The sequence below is a fragment of the Pavona decussata genome, unplaced genomic scaffold (assembly GCF_977016875.1).
Source record: "Pavona decussata unplaced genomic scaffold, jaPavDecu1.1 SCAFFOLD_250, whole genome shotgun sequence".
In the NCBI taxonomy this organism is placed as follows: Eukaryota; Metazoa; Cnidaria; class Anthozoa; order Scleractinia; family Agariciidae; genus Pavona; species Pavona decussata.
The window spans coordinates 299,742-313,908 of NW_028145654.1; the positions used below are offsets into that span (position 1 = coordinate 299,742).

General features: G+C 39.1%; 1 protein-coding gene across 6 annotated transcripts in view; it reads left to right on the forward strand.

Annotated features, from left to right (window-relative positions):
• LOC146456997 (polyunsaturated fatty acid 5-lipoxygenase-like) overlaps window positions 1-14,167 on the forward strand; it is a 52,361-nt gene that overhangs the window by 10,588 nt on the left and 27,606 nt on the right. The window contains exon 1 of one of the 6 annotated variants that reach the window (XM_085092455.1): window positions 2,787-2,896. The exons of 3 other annotated variants lie outside the window; for them this stretch is intronic. The gene's annotated coding sequence lies outside the window, so the exon portion shown is untranslated. Of the gene's footprint in view, window positions 1-2,786; window positions 2,897-5,111; window positions 5,243-7,312; window positions 7,434-14,167 lie in introns of those variants that run through there. 2 more of the 6 variants (XM_085092456.1, XM_085092458.1) reach the window with 2 other exon arrangements.

A 14,167-nucleotide genomic window follows, 5' to 3' on the forward strand; every position in this document is an offset into this window, starting at 1 on the left:
CCATCCTCAACCAGAATGGAAGTACCTGTTGCTTTTTTCTCACGCACTTTTCAAGGCAGCGAGCTAAAGCATGCATCCATAGAGAAAGAAGCACAGGCCATAATAGATGCTGTGAGGCATTGGAAACAGTGTCGAAGTGGAAGACACTTTACCTTGAAAACCGATCGAAAATCAGTGGCCTACATTTTTGGCCAGCGCCACAAAGGGAAGATCAAAAACGACAAATTCTTGCGTTGGAGACTCGAACTCTGTTGCCACAGTTTTGACATCGTCTATCGCCCCGGGAAAGATAACGTCCCACCGGATACACTGTCCAGAGCAACGTGTGCTGCTGCAACAGTGGACTCGCTCTACAAGCTTCATGAAGCTCTCTGCCAACCAGGGGTCACCAGACTAAGTCATTTTGTGCGAACTAAGAACTTACTTTATTCGTTTGACGAAATAAGGAAAATAACAAGCTAATACCGTGTTTGCTATGAATGCAAACCTCAGTACCACCGCCCTGAAAGAATTCCCCTCATCAAGGTCACCCAGCCGTTCGAAAAAATCAACATCGATTTCAAAGGGGCCCCTACCGACCAATAACGCAAACAAGTACTTCCTCATGGTGATTGATGAGTACTTCAGGTTTCCGTTTGTCTTTCCCTGTCCCGACGTGTCGGCAATCACAGTTGACAAGTGCCTCACTTCACTCTTCTCGCTGGTCGGAATGCCAGCTTATGCCCATTCTGACCGCGGAGCATCCTTCATTGGCCAAGAGGTTCTCGAATTCCTGACAACAAAAGGGGTAGCAACAAGCCGAACTTCCAGTTACAACACCGCAGTAAATGGAAAGGCCTAGAAATTTAAAGGCGTGGCCTGGAAAGCAATCACGATGAGTTTTAAATCTACCTTTGAGGAATTGGGAGGACGTCCTGTCTGATGTGGTTCATTCCGTCCCTTCTCTCTTGTACACAGCCACAAATGAAACACCTCACGAGCGCTTCTTCGAATTCTCTCGACGATTGTCCTTAGGCGAGTTCATTCCCACATGGCTGGCTACGCCAGTAAAATTAAACCTCCAGGCCCCAGTTGTTCAAAGGGCGGATAACTTTATCCACTGGATAAGTCGCTATCCAGCGGAGCAAGTGAACTCCAATCAACGCTTTTGGCAAGTTTTCCACGCAATCCCATACTTAAATTAGACATACGCTTCTAATCAGTGAACACAAATTATAGGGCTATAGGTAAATTCTTGCACATATTTATTTGCTGCATAGCGACTTATCTAGTGGATAAAATTATCCGCTCCTTAAACAACCGGGGCCAGTTGACGAAGTGGAGTTGGTCCAAGCAAACCCTCACTACGCACATGAGCGCTACCCTGACGGACGGTAGACTACCGTGGCAACGAAACAACTTGCACCTAAGGGCCAGTCAGAAGTGGCCCAGCCTCCACCACAATCAGAACCAGTTCCGGGAGCTGCACATATACAGAACACAGTCTCTGATGTGACCAACACGGAATCGCAGATGGGCCCGACGCCTGTAACAGTTGAAGATAAGGCAGATATGGAACATGATCTTGTGAGACGTTCCGAACGAGTTCGCCGTCCTATGGTTAGACTTGATTCGTAAACGAAGGGGTGAATGTAGTATAATTGCGGCATCTCATATCACGAACTGAGTCAAGAACATTGCGCGTAGAGACATTATAAACTGCTAAGTTACAATTTGTTAGTTTTGGGTTGCCTGTGCTTCCGAGTCTCCGAGTTTATTCGGTGGTATAACTGTTTAATGTATGACCAATGTATAATCCATCAGTAGCATGTTTTCACTTTGCCGCCATGTTTTCGTTGTGTAACTAGTTGGTGTGAGATTAGTTGATTAAAGCCTCGAACTTGCAGGCACTCATAATTTTGCAACACAACAACTCTTATGGCAAGCATTGGTGACCAACAGACTGATTTTCTCACCCCTTTTTTTTCGATCGAATGATTCCATTGTTATTTTGCTGCTGTAGAGAAACCCAACCTAGACAACCTAGTTCAGTTTAAACATCAAAACATAAACTTTTCTGTAAAAGTATTCCGCTTTCAGACGCGTGGAAAACGTTTAATGTTAAGCGGTTCGCGAGTAAACTAAAGGTAAAGTTTGGCACGATTTATTTTTTAATATTGTAATAATTGCAGGGCTGTACCAACTTATCGCGGCTTATTATTGTCTGTAATATATACAGGGGCATTCATATCGCCGTTGTTTCGCGATGTTTCGTTCCGTAATATATAACTTGTTTAATTTACATATTGGCGAATTTTCATTCGTTCGGTATATTGAAACAATCGTATAATATGTGTTTGTCTGATCACCAAGCTCAACGTTAGTGCCATATTTTTGTCAGCATGCTTGAACACGCTAAAATGAATTTGCTGGAAAGTAAAAGGAAGTCGTCAAAAAATACTTAGCTCTGGTGAATTCGACTGAGCTTAAAATATATGATTAACTGTTAAAGAATTCAAACACTATTAAATAAATACGATCAAAATTGAAAACAACCTCCTTAACTGAACATACCGACTTTAAGTTGTTCGTTTCTTCCCATTTCAATATTTGCTAACAGTCGTTTCTGAAATCCATTTCCCGTAAAAAAAATCGCCAAGGAGATGAAAGCGCTCTGTGAGCGAACTCGTCAATTGAACAGGGGAATAAAGTGATATTTAAAATACATGACTTGTTTGTCAGTAAAGATATTCTCTTTGTTGATTACGTGGCTAAGTGAATAATGGGCTACCTAGCTACTTGGCTACGGGGTTTCATGGTTAAAGAGAGAAGTATCGACACATTCTCTTTGTTGTTTGCCGCACGCAAGTTACGAGTTATAGGCGAGTCCTGGCCGGCATCACGCTTAAAGAACGAGGTATGCGGAGCATTGTTTAAGAAGTATATTATTGTATTTAGAAGTATCCCGTAGCCACTGTTTTAGAGGTATTTCCCGGAAAGCCTAGTTCCTTTGAAAGTTTTCATGTCTGCCGCGTTTCATGTTTGCTTGAACGAGCAATTCCGCGTGTTCAAGTCGAACTTTTGGAAAGAATATCTGTCCTGAAAAGGAACGTTGTGCGTTAGTTTCGGTGAATGGAAGGATTTAGGTCTATGTTATCTGTTTTGCTATAGGATTGGGTTTGACTGACTATCACTTACCTTTTAGATGAACATAAGAATGGTCAATGAAAGGAAACCTCTCAAATGTTTCCCAGTCTCAATTACTAAACGAAGCGACTTTTATATCTCTGAAGAGTGTAAAGTTATCCCAAAACTTTGAAGATTTCATGAAATCAGTTCACTTGTATTGTGCTTTGGGTGTTGTTTGTAACACGGTAGAAAATGGTTTAAAATTTGAAGATCGTTAAAGGTGTTTTCCTTTTAACCTGCACAAGACCTACCGACCTTTTTACTTGTTATTCTTGATTTGATAATACCCTAAACGTTGGTTAAAGCTTCAAAATAGAAACCTAGGAGCAGTGATTTTGTCATGGTGAAAATGTTTCGCCTGACTTGCAATTGAAACTGTAAATTATGAAAATTATATCGCGCGACCCTCGAGATCTTCACATTCGCATTTTGTCTCGTGCGCGTCCACTGGTGCGCGTCTATATCTTTGTGAAGATTGTGTTGCCTGAACTCGATAAATTTATGAAAATAAGACTGAGAATTAAAACACACTGGAGTGTGATTCATGAGTAGTGCACGGAATTAAAAGCAAATGAAAATCCTATGGCAAGCATTGGTGACCAACAGACTGATTTTCCCACACCTTTTCTCGATCGAATGATTCCATTGTTATTTTGCTGCTGCATAAAAACCTCACCTAGACAACCTAGTAGAATAAGTTATTCTTTTTCAGTTTAATCTTCAAAACAAAAAACTTTTCTGTAAAAGTATTCCGCTTTCAGCGCGTGGAAAACGATTAATGTTAAGCGGTTCGCCAGTAAACTTAAGGTAAAATTTAGCACGATTTATGTTTATATATTGTTATTATTGCGGGGTTGTACTAACTTATCACGGCTTATTATTGTCTGTAATATATACAGAGGCATTTATATTACTGTTGTACAACGGCGATGTTTTGTTCTGAAATATATAAGTTGTTTAATTTACATATTGGCGAGTTTTTACTCGTTCCGTATACTGAAACAATCGCACAATATGTGTTTTCCTGATCACCGAGCTAAACGTTTATGCCTTACTTTTGTCAGCAAGCTTGAGCACGCTAAAATGAATTTGCTGGAAGGTAAAAGAAAGTCGTAAAGGCTAGTAAAGTATCATGAAATTTTCATTTCATTTGGGCAACGTGACTAACAACCAGCGCTCCTGTGAATTTGACTAAGCTTAAAATATTCATTGACTATAAAAAAAATTCAAACGCTATTAAATAAACACGATCAAAATTAAAAACAACTTCCTTAACCGAACATACCGAGTTGCTGCATCTCATATCACGAACTGAGTCAAGAACATTGCGCGTAGAGACATTATAAACTGCAAGGTTACAAGTTGTTAATTTTGGAATGCCTGTTCTTACGAGTCTGCGATTTTATTGTGGTATAATTGTGTATGAATAATGTATCATCCATCAGTGGCTAACAACCAGCCCTCTGGTGAATTTGGCTGAGCTAAAAATATTCATTGACTGTTAAAAAGTTCAAACACTAATAATAAATATGATCAAAATATAAAACAGCCTCCTTAAATAAACATACCGACTTTATAAGTTGTTCGTTTCTTTCCATTTCAATATTTGCTATCAGTCGTTTCTGAAATCCATTTCCCGTAAAAAACAAATCGCCACGGAGATGAAAGCGCTCTGTGGGCGAACTCGTCAATAGCCCTTTTCACGCTTAACTCTGCTCATTTGAATAACAATGAAATCTAGCATGTATGTGAGGCAATTTCGGGCTATTTTGTAGTTTTAGCACGAAGTTGCCTCGCATCCACGTTGGATAACATTGTAATGCAAATGAGGAAAACTAACCGTGAAAAGGGCTATTGAACAGGTAGTAAGATGATATTTTAAATTACATGACTTGTATGTCAGTAAAGTTATTGTCTTCGTTGATTACGTGGCTAAGTGAATAATGGGCTACCTAGCTACTTGGCTACGGGGTTTCATGGTAAAAGAGAGAGATGTCAACACATTCTCTTTGTTGTTTGCCGCAAACAAGTTACGAGTTATAGGCGAGGCTCAGCATTACGCTTAAAGAACAAGGTATGCGGAACATTGTTTAAGAAGTATATCATTGAATTTAGAAGTATCCCATAGCCACTGTTTTAGAGGTATTTTCCGGAAAGCCTAGTTCCTTTGAAAGTTTTCATGTCTGCCGCGTTTCATGTTAGCTTAACGAGCAATTTCGCGTGTCCAAGTCGAACTTTTGGAAAGAATATCTGTCCTGAAAAGGAAAGTCTTGCGTTAGTTTCGGTAAAAGGGAAGATTTAGGTCTGTGTAATCTTTTTTGCTATAGGATTGGGTTTGACTGACTATCACTCCCTTTTTAGATGAACATAAGAATAGTCAATGAAAGGAAACTTGTCAAATGTTTCCCAGTCTCAATTACTTGACGAAGTGACTTTTATATCTCTGAGGAGTGTAAAGTTATCCCAAAACTTTGAAGATTTAATGAAATCAGTTCACTTGTATTGTGCTTTGGGTGTTGTTTGTAACACGGTAGAAGATGGTTTAAAATTTGAAGATCGTTAAGGGTGTTTTCCTTTTAACCTGCACAAGACCTACCGACCTTTTTACTTGTTATTCTTGATTTAATAATACCCTAAACGTTGGTTAGAGCTTCAAAATAGAAACCTAGGAGCAGTGATTTTGTCATGGTGAAAATGTTTCGCCTGACTTGCAATTGAAACTGTGAATTATGAAAATTATATCGCGTGACCCTCGCGACTCACATTCGCATTTTGTCTCGTGCGCGTCCACTGGTGCGCGTCTATATCTTTGTGAAGATTGTGTTGCCTGAACTCGATAAATTGATGGAAATAAGACTGAAAATTAAGTACATACTGGAGTGTGAGCCATGAGTAGCGCACGGAATTAAAAGCAAATGAAACTCTTATGGCAAGCATTGGTGACCAACAGACTGATTTTCTCACACCTTTTCTCGATCGAATGATTCCATTGTTATTTTGCTGCTGCATATTAACCTCACCTAAACAACCTAGTAGAATACGTTATTCCTCTTAACTTTAATCTTCAAAACATAAACTTATCTGTAAAAGTATTCCGCTTTTAGGCGCGTGGAGAACGATTAATGTTGAGCGGTTCGCGAGTAAACTAAAGGTAAAATTTAGCAAGACTTATGTTTATATATTGTAATGATTGCGCGGTTGTACTAACTTATCACGGCTTATTATTGTCTGTAACATACACAGAGGCATTTATATTACCGTTGTACAACTGCGATGTTTTGTTCTGAAATATATAAGTTGTTTAATTTACATATTGGCTACTTTTTACTCGTTCGGTATGTTGAAACAATCGTACAATATGTGTGTCTGATCACCAAGCTAAACGTTAGTGCCTTATTTTTTTTCAGCATGCTTGAACACGCTAACATGAATTTGCTGGGAGGTAAAAGAAAGTAGTCAAAAGCTAGTTAACTATCAAGAAATGTTCATTTCATTTGGACAACGTGACTAACAACCAGCGCTCTGGTGAATTTGACTGAGCTTAAAATATTCATTGACTATAAAAAAAATTCAAACGCTCTTAAATAAACACGATCAAAATTGAAAACGACTTTCTTAACTAAACATACCGAGTTGCTGCATTTTATATCACAAACTGAGTCAAGAACATTGCGCGTAGAGACATTATAAACTCACTCAGCAAGGTTACAAGTTGTTAGTTTAGGGTTGCCTGTGCTTACGATTCTGTGATTAAAGTCAGTCGGATAATTGTGTAGTGTATGAATAATCTATTATCCGTCAGTGGCTAAAAACCAGCGCTCTGGTGAATTCGACTGAGCTAAAAATATTCTTAGACTGTTAAAAAGTTCAAACACTATTAACTGAACACGATCAAAATTGAAAACAGCCTCCTTAACTGAACATACCGACTTTAAGTTGTTCGCTTCTTTCCATTTCAATATGTGCTAACAGTCGTCTCTGAAATCCATTTGCCGTAAAAAAAATCTCCAAGGAGATGAAAGCGCTCTGTGAGCGAACTCGCCAATTGGACAGGTAGTAAGATGATATTTTAAATTACATGACTTGTATGTCAGTAAAGTTGTTATCTTCGTTGATTACGTGGCTAAGTAAATAATGGGCTACCTAGCTACTTGGCTACGGGGTCTTATGGTAAAAGAGAGAGGCATCAACACATTCTCTTTGTTGTTTGCCGCAAACAAGGTACGAGTTATAGGCGAGGCTCGGCATCAAGCTTAAAGAACGAGGTATGCGGAGCATTGTTTTAGAAGTATATTATTGCATTAAGAAGTATCCCGTAGCCACTGTCTTAGAGGTATTTCCCGGAAAGCCTAGTTCCTTTGAAACTTTTCATGTCTGCCGCGTTTCATGTTTGTTTAAATGAGTAGTTCCGCGTGTCTAAGTCGAACTTTTGGAAAGAATATCTGTCCTGAAAAGGAAGGTTGTGCGTTTTTTTCGGTAAATGGAAGGATTTATGTTTAATGTTTAATAATGCTTTGCCATGCTAGCATATGTACAATATAGGTCTATGTTATATTGTGTGCTATAGAGTGTGTGCACGGCGGCCATTAGACTTACTTACAAGTCGAGCTTAGAGAGCGCGAAGCGCGATCGTCAGAACACGAGCGAGCGAGCGCAGAGGGCGAGCGAGCAAGAGCTCTACGCTCGCGTCCATTCAATGAGAAGCGAGCGAGCGACTTTAAGAAAGTCTAGGCGGCCCTGTTGGAGGACAAAAACAATAGAAGATATTTGCATAAAAATAGAATATATTTCCCAGAGGAAAATCATTGTATTGTTTCGGTCCTCCAGCATTGCCGTCATGCACACACTATATAGGATTGGGTTTGACTGACTATCACCCCCTTTTTATACGAACATAAGAATGGTCAATGAAAGGAAGCTTGTCAAATGTTTCCTAGTTTCAATTTCTTAACGAGGCGACCTTTATATCTCTGAAGAGTGTAAACATTATCCCAAAACTTTGAAGATTTCGTGAAATCAGTTTAATTGTATTGTGCCTTGGGTGTTGCTTTTAACACGGTGGAAGATGATTTAAAGTTTGAAGATCGTTAAGGGTGTTTTCTTTTTTACCTGCACAAGACCTATCGACCTTTTTACTTGTTATTCTCGATCTGATAATACCCTAGACGTTGGTCACAGCTTCAAAAAAGAAACCTAGGAGCAGTGATTTTGTCATGGTGAAACTGTTTCGCCTGACTTGCAATTGAAACTGTGGATAATGAAAATTATATCGCGTGACCCTTGAAATCGTAGAAGTATTTAGTCAATTCGCAACGATCATAGCTTTAGATAACACTTGAACTGACGTTTTCACTGATTGTGAAGCCACCTTGGTTAGGGATGGGGCAAATACCGCTAAATTTATAATTCATTTATGGAACTGTGGCAGATTGGGAGCCTCATTCTGTAATTAACTCAGCTTAAAAATTGATTGACTTTCAAAATTTAAAGTCATTTTGCATGTCTTAGTAGCATCGTTCCTCTGTTTAAAATTAAGACCGTTACAGGCGTAAACACCCTCATAAGAAATCTTTTCGAGTCGCTAGTTATTTCGCGGAAATTTAATGAAATATGCTGAATGTTTGATAGTTTATTATCGTAATGTTTTTCAACAACACCAGTGGGCAAACCATTTGTAGTCAAAGTTGACTTTATTGCACTTTTTTTGTTTGAGAGATTTTATTGTTGTCATTGATAGTGACGCGCATTTTCTCTCGTGCGCGTCCATATCTCTGTGATATTGTTTCCTGAACACGATAAATTGCTGAAAATAAGAATGAGAATTAAATACATACTGGAGTGTGAGTCATGAGTAGCGCACGGAATTAAAAGCAAATCCTATTTTCATGGCAAGCATTGGTGACCAACTACCGATTTTCTCACACTTTTTTTCGATCGAATGATTTCATTGTTCTTTTGCTTATGCTGACAGACGTAACCTAGAAAACCAAGCAGAATATGTTATTCCTCTATTTAATTTTCAGAACATGAACTTATCTCTAAAAGTATCTCGCATGCGCACCCATGGAAAACGATTAATGTTAAGCTGCTCGCGAGAAAACTAAAGGTAAAGTTTTGCACGTTTTATTACTCAAAGCGAGCTGAACAATGGCGTGAAGAAGGCGCAAACTTTTAAAGGCTACGAGGAACAAGGCTAATCGGCTCAGTTTCATTTTCTCTCATCGCTTTCGTGACAGTAATAATTGTGGGGTTGTACCAATTAATTACAACTTTTTATGATCTGTAATATAAACAGACGCATTCACTTCGCCGTTGTATAACAGCGAGGTTTCGTTTTGCAATATATATTAAGTTGTTTAATTTACATATTTCGAAGTTGGCGTATTTTTACTTGTTCGGTATATTGAAACAATCGCATAATATATATTTTTCTGACCACCAAGCCCAAATTGTCAACCCAAAAAGGCAATCCAAAGTTTAATACAACAAAGATAACTTCCAAAAATCCCTGAAAGACGTTCTCATTACCTTCCTCGCCGAACTTCACCTCCAGCTCCGACGTGCCTTTTAACTGAAAACCACTGACAAAAATAAGAAAACGGTTGAAAACAGGGACAGAAGTAAAGAAAGTAGGATGGGGCGCACCACAGTTTCCTTTTTTGCGGGGGAATCTCATTATTTTACGGGAGAATAAATTAACGATGATGACGTCATCGTCTAATGTCTTGTGCTCATGAATAAAAATGAGGTGGATTCTCATTAACGTCACATTAATTACAGGATGACGTCATGTTTTATTTTAGTTTTATCAACAGGTTATTGATAGGTTTGACAGGTTTGTCAATGATGTCATGCTCTATTTTTATCATCTGGCAGTCAGGGTCCGTATGACCAATTTGACAGGTTTTTGAGGTTGTGTTTAGATACATGATGTCATAGTCTTCATTCATTGTCCTGAAGCGTATAAAAGCGCAATAGCGGCCATGCACATCGTTCACGAATTGTGACTGTGAGTAGTATTCACGTAGTTTGATACTACTTTGAACGAATTTAAAAACTGCATCTGGCACGACTAGAAACCAAGTGATCAGCTTTGTCTCGCAGTCAATCGAATGATGGCGTTGAGCAGACAAATTGAAACGTCGCAAAGAGACTCATACAAAGATGAGAGGGATTAAGATCAGGCATTTGTGAACGATTACTTTATTCAGGACCTATCGCCAGGAAAATGAAGCCGAACTTTATCGAGAAGAAAGCAGTTTCAATCTTCAATGGCAGGAAGACCCTAAGGGCCTTGCCTGACCTTCCAGAAGACGAAAAAAGCGTTTTGCCTGAATACCGTCGCCACTGGCATCAAATAAGGACTCGTTTCGACCGCCAAAATCGTCTTTATCGCCTGACTTCCCTTCAACCTCAGGGGATTATACAACACCTTGATGAGATATTTACTGAACAGTCCACGGTATTTAAGTTGAATGTGTCTTTGGGATTTATACTATGTAACAACGAAACTGGTCAACTGCAATTTTATTACGCGTCCCGAAACAACGACCAAGTCTTCAAAGAACCCTTCTAGATTGCAACCGTAGCCGACTTACAAATCGATCATCAAGCATTGCAAAATCTTGATGTCCTAGAATGGGTAAATAAACCACCCCCCAACTCCGAGTGGGTCGTAGAGGAGGTGACTAATGTAAAATTCTTCATAACGAAGCTTCGAGGCCACCCTATACGAAGAGGTACAGATTTACCTAGTTACCTTACTGAAAATGGTGGTTTACTTCCCTCCGATCGAAACCATCGGACAGAAAAAGTCTACACCGATAATCTCTGTTTCTTCCGGGCCCTGGTTCTTCATAATGGTTGTAACCCAAAAAACCTAGAAAGAGATGCCAATCATTATTACGTGAGATATCATGTAGCGTTTCCTAAGAAAAAAATTGTGGTGTCAAGCTTACAGAACTTCTCGACCTAGAACATGAACACGACCTAGAGGTGAGCCCAGCAAACCTGATGGAGACGAGATTGCAAGAGATTGCAGCGCAATTGATTCATCGTCCCCTTTTCTATTACCCGAGTACTCTTTACCTGAACCTGTACCAGAATCACTTTTCATACGTCAAAGATATGAAGAAATACGCCAAATGGTACTGTTGCTTTCGATGTGGAACGTATTGGAAACATGCAGGTATGCTTAATCGTCACGAGCGAACCTGTGAGGCTAAAGTGCATTGTCAGTTTCCTGGTGGTACGTACTAGACTTCACCTTTGTCTTCACCTTCCCCCTTTGTCCTTGTCACCTTGAACTCAAGCCCTTTGTCTGGCACGTATCTGATCTTTAATATACGGTGTTATTAGCTCCTTGTCACTGGGATTCAAACCCACGTGTCTCAGGGGAGTACAGGTGTCAAGAGAACCTCAACTTTTTCGTCAACATCAGATGCTCCGTTAACAACACTCCAGCTTTCCAAATTAAGTTTAAGCCCTAAAGAACGTAAAGTTTCACGCTTAAACTTCTTCAGAGCTTTTGATATTGCCTTCCCATACAATTGCTACTTTAACAGCGAGAATAGAATGCACTGATGATCAGATCGGCCAAGCGGTGGTAGAAGTTGTGCTTCGCGATATAGCTCACCCATATTCGAAAGGAATTGATCTAGAATATTCTGTCCTCGTGTAGGCATCTTGACTTATCTGCGTAGGCTGAATCTTTGACACAGTTGACGCGGGTTAAGGTGGTTAAAGTCTCAGGTAATAATAATAATAATAATAATAACAATAACAATAATAATAATAATAATAATAATAATAATATAATAATAATAAAAATAATAATAATAACAACAACAATAATAATAATAATAACAAGAAGAAGAAGAAGAAGAAGAAGAAGAAGAAGAAGAAGAAGAAGAATACCCGCTCAAGGCCTCGCTATCCAAGTTGTCTTAATACTCAGTGATGTAGTCGATCAATTCTCTCTCCTCAGTACACGTTTTCCCTGGCGGAAAGTTATTTTCTCTTTTCACACAGAGTCACCTACAACTTTGAATGCATGTTCAGCTCTATCACCTGTCTCAACGATGCAGAGTAACATGAGGCGCCAAAGTGTCAAGTGCCAGCGTGTGCTCTAACGTTTTGGAGTGCTATCAACCCAAGTGTTTTGTATCAAATGGGGACTCCAAACAGCTCCTCAAAGAAATGGCGGACGACCTACTGGAAATCAGTCAAAAGAGTTGACCTGTTGAACGAAGAGTTTTCCTCCCTTTTTGAAGCCATTGATCAAAAACTAGCAGACCTAAAGCAAAAATCAGAAACTAGTGAACCGACCTCAGAGAGTAGCACTGATGTGAGACCTCAAGAAGATAGGGAGGAGGAAGGAGAAGATCTCATGGAAACCGATGATGAAGAAGACATAGAATCTGAATGGTTGGTGGGCTAATACAGTGGGAATGGGATTAAAAATTCGTTTAAGAGCGGCTGTCAGTAACTTTCGAGAATCCGGTGACAGAAGCGAAAATTCGAATTTTTTTTTATTTGCCCCAAAAGACCCTTTTGGTGAACTATTTTCAAAAATAATATTCAAAAGTTCCAGCGAATTTTTATTTTGGCAAAAATTGGGAAAGTTCGAAATCGGCCAAAACGCGACCGATGGCCCGATTGAAATTATGCAAATTAGTACATTTTTAAAACTCTCGTTCAAGACAAGGTAGCGTTTTCTCGAGTTGACACTTTCACAATCGTTTTTACATCCTTTGTGCTTGCTTCTAAACTATATTTTATCTCCACCTGAACATTCTTTCATTTAAAGTTGCCCACGTAAAGAATACAATGTTTGCTATTCCTTAGATAGAGTGATTTTTGCCATATTTCAGATGACCATATCATCAAGGGTATACAAATATACTGGTAATGAAATCACTTTTTTGAACGGGCAATTGTTCTTATTTATCATGTTAAAATATTTAGTTTGGCCCGCGAAAAGCGAGCGCGCTAGGTCGAGATGTGTGAAATACACTTTGACACAATTCGCCATTTCAGTACTTCATGTTCCTCCTGTTGCTTTGCACTTATCAATACACTTCACGGAAGCTTTTAGATAAAAGCCAAGGTCTCTGTGTTCATTTCATGCTTTTATACACGTAAATAACTAGCTTCAAACTTGAGTGCTCTCCATATAAGCATTAGGTTATCAAGTGATTCCTTTCAGGTAAAATTTACGAGTTTATATTGAGCCGTTCAAGCGAGATGAAAGAGCCGTTCGCAGGGAAATAACTTGAAATCAGTGAAATTAATACCCTGTCTCTCATATCATGCAACACTTCCAAACTACCGTTATTATTAAGCTAGAAAGTGTAAATGCTTCCTTTTTACGTGACCTAAAACAGAATTTGCCTAAAATATTACGAATAAAGTCCACCACAAGAAAAAACTGAAAAAATCGCGCACCGACGTAAATGTAAACATCAGCCGTTTCTCGACTTGCTACATGGATGAAACGCGTCCGTTATTTTACCTCTGTATACATTACTGATCAGAAAGTAGACACAAAAAATCTTCTCTATGCCCATCTGTATAAATGCACTCGCCAATCAGGCTTTGATTTTCTGTATGTTTGTCGAAAATACTGAAGAATAGTGCAACATAATAATTTGTTACTGACTACTTGACTCATTCAATCACAACCGGATACATGTAACACGACTGGAAACTAGATATAAAGAAATGCTCTTACTTGTCTGCAATCGTTACTCACATTATATCTGGCGATATCACATCCCTGAGGCAAGGCTGAAAATTGTCTCAAAATCGACATATTAGAGATTCAAAGTTTTGAACAACGCAACAACTTTCATTGCGTGACAAGTGAAATCTGATACACAAGCGCGCGAAAAGCACCGGAATAAACAATGTCAAGATTCGCCCTTGTGATGACAGTGCGAAAATGATTTTGGAATTACAAGAAGAAATTGAGGCAATCAAGGTCTGCAAGGTGTATTTG